Source organism: Lynx canadensis, chromosome B4 (genome assembly GCF_007474595.2).
Source record: "Lynx canadensis isolate LIC74 chromosome B4, mLynCan4.pri.v2, whole genome shotgun sequence".
In the NCBI taxonomy this organism is placed as follows: domain Eukaryota; kingdom Metazoa; phylum Chordata; class Mammalia; order Carnivora; family Felidae; genus Lynx; species Lynx canadensis.
Genome location: NC_044309.1, coordinates 44,601,826 through 44,608,835, shown reverse-complemented (window position 1 = coordinate 44,608,835; position 7,010 = coordinate 44,601,826). Strand labels below are relative to the sequence as shown.

Genomic DNA, 7,010 nt, shown 5'->3' with positions numbered 1-7,010 from the left:
ATTCATGTAGCTGTCCCTGTTACTTCGTGATGAATACTGTCATTTTTTGTGCCTCATGGACTATTGCGTAGGAATCGAGCCGTGTCGTTTGACTGCAGCCCTCAGAAATGAGCGAGGAGGGAGTAACATACACAGAGCTGAAATCAGTCCATTCAAGGCAACAGGAGAAAAGACGTCCAATGGTTAAAAGGAGAGGTAAAGGTTTTTAGTTTGTTTTCCTGATATCTGAAAACACTACGATGTCAAGTAAAAACTAGTGAAATCGTGATAATTGTGTCTGTACATATTTGATACTCTCTGTCTGGTGCTCAATATGTCAATGGGTGTATTTAAATGTAATAAGCAATGAGATTTGTGACCACCGTAAATAGCGCTATTCATTTTAAATTCCAGAATGAGGTTCCATTTTGTTCTAATTCCGAGGACCTTGCTGTGCTCAATGCTTACTATATATTTTGCTCTCTGATTTTGGACAGGATTTCCATGGCATATCGTTGCATTAACCCTGGGATTTCTATGTTTGTTCCTCCTGCTGGCAATCACAGGCTTAGGATATATGTGTGAGTATCAGGCACACACATGTCACAAGAACAATGAGCCAGACTGATAAAGGAAATGCTGTAACTACTGAAACCCTACGGAAACTTTAGAAACTATGGAGTCCTATAGAAATGGTAGTAATCATGATGCTGTTGATGATAATATTGGCGATGTGATTTTATTATTTTGCTATCACTTAACCTTTCTACCATGCAAACTAGTGTATGTCATAGCTGTGTTGGCACAAAATTTTGTACCTTGAGGCCTACATATATTATATATATTTTCCTCCTTATATTTTGTATTGGGGGGGTTTTTCCATGTGAACAGAGAATTGGAAAAATCTTGATTTGAATTTTATATTCCTTACCATAGTGCAACACTGCTTAAAATATAGAGGAATAAAAAGCTTATTTGTTTTCTCTATCAGTTTTTATATATTCCATGTCAATTTTAAAACAAATGTGTATGCAACACTTGTTTTTAATATGAGTTTCCTGATGGTTATTATTCTTTGTTTCATTCTGTGAGCAACAATTTTGAGTATCTTCTCTGGCTCAAGAAACAGGGATTTTAAAAAGTCGGCTCTTAATAAGCTCAGTTTAAAGGGGACTTTTTTTTTATAAGAAGCAGTTTTAAAATGAAATATTATTAGTGCTGGGATACTGGCATGAAGGTATCAGGTGGATGGCATATTCTATGCTGAGGTCAAGAAAGCTTTCCTGTAGGAGATAATAATTGATATGAGGTAAAGGATGGGGGGAGTTTAACCAGGACACTCAGGGTAGAGAAGTCTCATCCAGGCAGAAAACAACATGAACCACAGAACATATTGATGTCCCAGGGAATTACAGCTTCCGGAGAAATAAAAGAAGTAGCTAGAAATCGGTTTGACCGTCAACCCATTTTTAGTTACTTCTTTCATTTGCCCAGAAGCTGTATAATATTAATATCAAGTTAAGATATATTCGATTTGTTCTCAAAACAAAAGAAACGTGGAAGATTTGGGATTTGGGAAAGGTCAATCTGAATCCACTGGAAAGGGCATGGGGGGACAAAATAGGAGAATGTTTCAAGATTAAGGGTTAGTTAGAATGACTGAATTAGTGCTATGAAAGAAGTAAAGAAGGAATAGGGACCATACATGAGAAATGTTTAAAATGTAGAATTGCTAAGATGTACATTTTATTGAGTGTGTGAGGCAAACAAGTGAATCAGTGATTCCATTTGACATGAAGTTTATACATCTTGGCAAATATAGTCCATTAAATGTTATAGAAAAACACAAGAACAGACGGCTGTGATTTGGGATGTGTATGCGTGTGTGTGTGTGTGTGTGCGTGTGACTGTGTGCGTGCGTGCCTGCGAATAATGGTGGAGTGAGGTGCTTGTGACCTATCAATGGAGATGACCAGAAAGAATGAGATTGGTCTGTGTCTGTTAGAGTGAGCTTTGGCGGAAGACACAGATCATCAGCATGTACAGGGTAGAATTAAAAGTCTGGAGATCAAGAGAGACGCCTAGATTAGAGACATGAATTGTGGATTCACCAATTAATGTACAAGTCTGGGAAAAGATAGCAGAGGAAAGCAGAAGCTATACCAAGCTCTACCTTGTGAAACCAGGGAGAGTAGATTATGCTAGAAGAACAAGGGTGAGGCGGGGGATCTCAGGGTAAATCAACATTTAGAAGTAGGTAGAAGATGAGTCAACAGTGGCAAGAAATAATGCTTAGTTAAGCAAGTAGGAGGGGATCCAAAACATTATGGTATCATGGAGAGAAGGCAAAGGTAGTCAAGGGCTCCAACTAGTACTGGAGGATCAGTTATTATAATGGCTAAAGATATGCTTATTAAATTTGGCAAGAGAGAGGCCGAAAGGATATTTTCTAGAGTAGCTCCAGTGGGATAGTGGGTATGGTCAAAGCCTGACTGTAATGGCTAAAATTCATTCAAACATTAGGAAGCAGAGAGGGTGAATACAGTGAATACAGATCAGTGAATTCAGAGATCAGTGAATACCGAAAAGTATTTATTGTAATTGTGGCTAAGCGAAACATTTACCAAGCCTTGAAAGTATGTGGATCTCTATGATCTCGAGCGTTGTTAAAGGCAGTATAACCGGATACAAACACTTAGTCCATTTGGTATTGTCTTCTACAGCTCAACATGATTCAGTAATTCTCACCCTAAGTGTGTATCCACCCGATATACACAGAAATGAACTTCTACAGAACAGTTTGTAGCAGTGCCATTCACAACGTCAAACATGTCACAACTACTCAAATGATCATTAATGGGAGAGTAAATGAGATCTCTGCAATTGATTTGCCAATGGAATGTATGTGACAGTGAAGACAACGACAATGGTAACCAACAATATGGATGAATTTTAGCAAGAGCATATGAAATGGAAAAACAAAGCAAGAGCACAAAAGTTTCTGTATGTCACGATACACATTTATAAGATGAAACAGTGCAAAACAAATACAATAAATAGTAATATTTCAGGAAATACACAAAGAGGCAATAACACTATATATAAGGCAGTAATTGAAATGTGCGTTAGTTACAGCGTGTGAGAGAAGTAGGGAGATGAGATGAAATGACTATCAAAGTAAATAAATGTAATGGTGAAGGTCCTGGCAACAATTTGGGGTAGCTAACAACTTGCTAACTAAGGAAGAAAAACCAGTTCTGAGAGCAACGTGGTAAGTGTCTCATGAATGCAGGAATGTGAACAATCTTATGTTCGCACCCAATCTGAGAGTAAAGAAAAGAACTCTGTTACAAAAAATATGAAAAAGGAGGACAGGAACTTTGTGAGAAAGCTGACTTGAGATGATCATATGCAAGAGAAGGGAACCATGAGAAGGAAACTGTGGAGGGTTCAAGAGAGAAAATGACAGTAGGAGATGAAGACCACCAAAGATTTCATGGGGGATGAAATCAAGAGCAGGGGTGAGAGTTTCACAGTTGTTCAATGCAAAGCACATTTTTTTTTTCTGGGGTAGAGTGAGAGATACCTGTATATCTATAGGAGGAGCTGCAGGAAGGTGAGGAGAAGGTATCCATGCTGGTGACGGTTTCCATGGGAAGGAGTAGATGAGGCCATGTTCTGAGAGGGAGAGTCAAGGAGGTGCTCCAGATAATTTAGGCCAAGTATAAATAGTTGAAATAGCTGTTGAATTGAGAAAAGAGTGTGAGTCAAGAACTCTTCTGTGTTATATTGAGAGGTGAAATGGTGAAGGAAATCTAAGCGTTGGTCAGCATTAGTTTGTATGTGTACAATTTTGTGATTTTTTTGTCATTTGAGTTTTAGAACCTTGAGGGGAGATGAGATGGTGAATGACAAGTGTGCTCCAAAATTGGCTATTTTTTTGTATTAAAAAAATATTTTTAAAAAAATATTTTGAAGAGAATCCCCACCCAATTTGGGCCTGACCTCAGGACTCTGAGATCAAGAGTGGATTGCTCAATGCAGTGTTAGCCAAGAGCCCCAGTGAAGCTGGCTATTTTCAGATGTGCATAAAGACTATGCGGCAAGCTTCTTGGTGGTCCTGCCCAAATTAGTTCTGTACTAGGTGTCCTTGGACAAAAAGGGAAGGATAAGGGAATTGATTGGTCCCAAGAAATTGTAGTATTTAGGTACAGGATACAGGAGGTCTTAATGTGGAGGGTCGGGGTTAAATGGTTTTTATTTATGGTTGAGAGAAAGAGATAGAGAGAGCACAGCAGGGGTGGGTGGTGGACACAGGGAGAGGAGGACAGAGGATCCAAAGTGGCCTCTTTGCTGACAACAGTGAGCCAGACACGGAGCCGAACTCATGAACTGTGAGATCATGACTTGAGCCTAGGTCAGACGCTTAACCACCTGAGCCTTCCAAGGGGCCCCTTAAGGTGTCTTTTCAATTCAGATACAGTATATGAAGACTGGAATGGATGACTGAGTTGAACAGGGGTTATATTTATTGCCATGGGTACATCAGGAGACTGTGCAATTGATGCAGTTTTACAAGTAGATGTTGCATTTCTTCAGTGATGGGTGGTAGAGCTGGAAATGACGATTCCTAGCCGCCTAACAAATCCTTAAAGGACCTTTCTTTTCGTGTTTGTACACTTAAAGAGCCATATACTGCGTGATTTTACACTTTTTTATTTGTGAGTTTGGAGAAGATACTGCCAATTTGCTCAGTGATTTTTCACTTAATTTTTGCATATTAGAAGTCGCCATGTGTGCTCTTCCTGTATGTATATTCAGTGAATTAATTATAAGCTTGTACTAGAGGGGAGTCAAATCCCTGGTGTTTAGCTTCCTGTGCAAATACTACATGCTAAATAAAATACTGGCTACTTCATTTCACTAACTTTGTAATCATTATTTGAAGAGTAGATGGCATAGAAAGTAAAAGTATATTTCATTTCCTGTTTACATTTCTGTTTTATAGAAGTTGATTCCTCTCTCACGTACTTCCAATATAATGTATAGCAAGTTATCATTTTATTTAAAAATCTGTTTTATGTTCTGACACTTCGACATATTGTAACCTGGCATTTTCTCTGATCGTACTTTCATTTAGTCAGCGCCACTCACTGTGCCATTTAGAATTAGAGTAAGTGATTATAATAAAATGATCTATTGCAAGCATTCAAGACCTTAATTTTATAAAATGAATTGAAGTTTTTCACAGGTGTTCTGGAGAAATCAGGCAAGATATGAAAGCACCAGAAGACAAGAATGCTTCCTTAGCAGAAGTTGAAGATCACTTATTTTACTACCCACTACAGGTATGTACTGAAGGATTATACTGATAGTTTACAGTTGTTTCCTGGATGGAATTATCTCATTCTGTTCCCTTTTAATATATATATCATTTTAAAACTTTACATTGTATTCTGTCAAGTCCTTTAATTTTGCTCACTTTTTAAAATTAAATCCATTTTCTTTCTTCTAGCTAATTGAACTCTTGGCTTTCACAAAGTCATGTTGATTTGATTGAGTGATTTCTGCTTGTGGATGAATTTTCTCCAGTCTAGATCTCTTGGAATTAATACCATCCTCTTATATTCATTGAGGTGGATTTCTCCCGAAGGGAGAACTGGTTCCGATTGGAGCAGTGTATCTGTACTTGGGAAGTCAAGATTTCTCAGTGTCATCTTAACAATGGTCTGACGTCTGTCAGTCTCTGGCTCCACAATTTGACTCCAAAGCTATTCTCAACATGAGACTTTGGGATACAGGAAAACCACCTATTTTTTAGTCATTCAGTCTGATGTAAGCAAGATATATATATGTATATATATATACACACACACATATATATATATAAAGCAAGCATACGACTCTAAGTGGTCTTGTGGTTGAGGATCATGTGGCTTTTGTTTTCAAGATAAAGACCATGACACATTAATTTTTCAAAAAAAAATTATTAAATCCCAGCTGCTTAACATATAGTCTGGTAATTCATTCAAGAGTAGAATTTAGAAAATCATCCCTTATATACAACACCTAGTGCTCATCCCAACAAGTGCCCTTTTGATGGTTTTGACATTTAGATCTCTCATCCATTTTGAGTTGTGTTTGTGTATGGCATAAGAATGTGGTCCAGGTTCATTCTTCTACTTGTTGCTGTCCAGTTTTCCCAACACCATTTGCTGAAGAGACTGTCTTCTTTCCATTGGATATTGTTTCCTGCTTGGTCAAAGATTAGCTGGCCGTACATTTGTGGGTTCATTTCTGGGTTCCCCGTTCTGTTCCGTTGATCTATGTGTCTACTTTTGTGCCAGTACCGTACTGTTTTGGTGAAAAGAGCTTTGTAAAACAGCTTGATCCAGGATTGTGATGTGTCCAGCTTTGGTTTTCTTTTTTAACATTCCTTTGGCTCTTCAGTGTCTTTTGTGGCTCCGTACAAATTTTGGGTTTGTTCTAGCTCTGTGAAGAATGCTGGTGTTATTTTGATAGAAATTGCATCGAATGTGTAGATTGCTTTGGGTAGTGTCAGCATTTTAACAATGTTTGTTTTCCAATCCATGAGCATGGAATGAAGACGATGACACATTTCAAGGAAAATGGTACTGCCGTGGAAAAAGCTGTTACCACTTTTCAAAAGAGGAGAAAACTTGGGAGAGGAGCATGGTGTCATGCCAAGATCTGCAGTCTAGTCTCCTGAAGATTGATACTAAGGAGGAGCAAGTATGTCTACTTTCCTAAACCTGATGTAAACGCTTTGAGTATGCAAAGCATGTCTGGAGTTCAGATAACTGTTTCGACTTTCCTCCAATATTATTTGGCACGTTGTTTTGAAGCACCTTGTTAACTGGCACAGATTTCTCTGTGGAAGAGACATAGGTGTAACAGTGACCAAGAAGAACCATTGAAAGAAATCAAGAAGAACAGCTCTTCTGGGCATGCCATGGAATGATTTTCAGTCTTTAGTATTGTATATATTGCATGTTAACACTTAGTATGCT

General features: G+C 38.2%; 1 long non-coding RNA gene across 1 annotated transcript; it reads left to right on the top strand.

The window, feature by feature from the left end:
- Positions 1 to 480: 480 nt before the first annotated feature.
- Positions 481 to 6,691, top strand: LOC116738162. Its single transcript, XR_004343815.1, has 3 exons — positions 481 to 560; positions 5,221 to 5,327; positions 6,575 to 6,691. It is a non-coding gene; the product is annotated as an uncharacterized LOC116738162 (long non-coding RNA).
- The last annotated feature ends 319 nt before the right edge of the window (positions 6,692 to 7,010 follow it).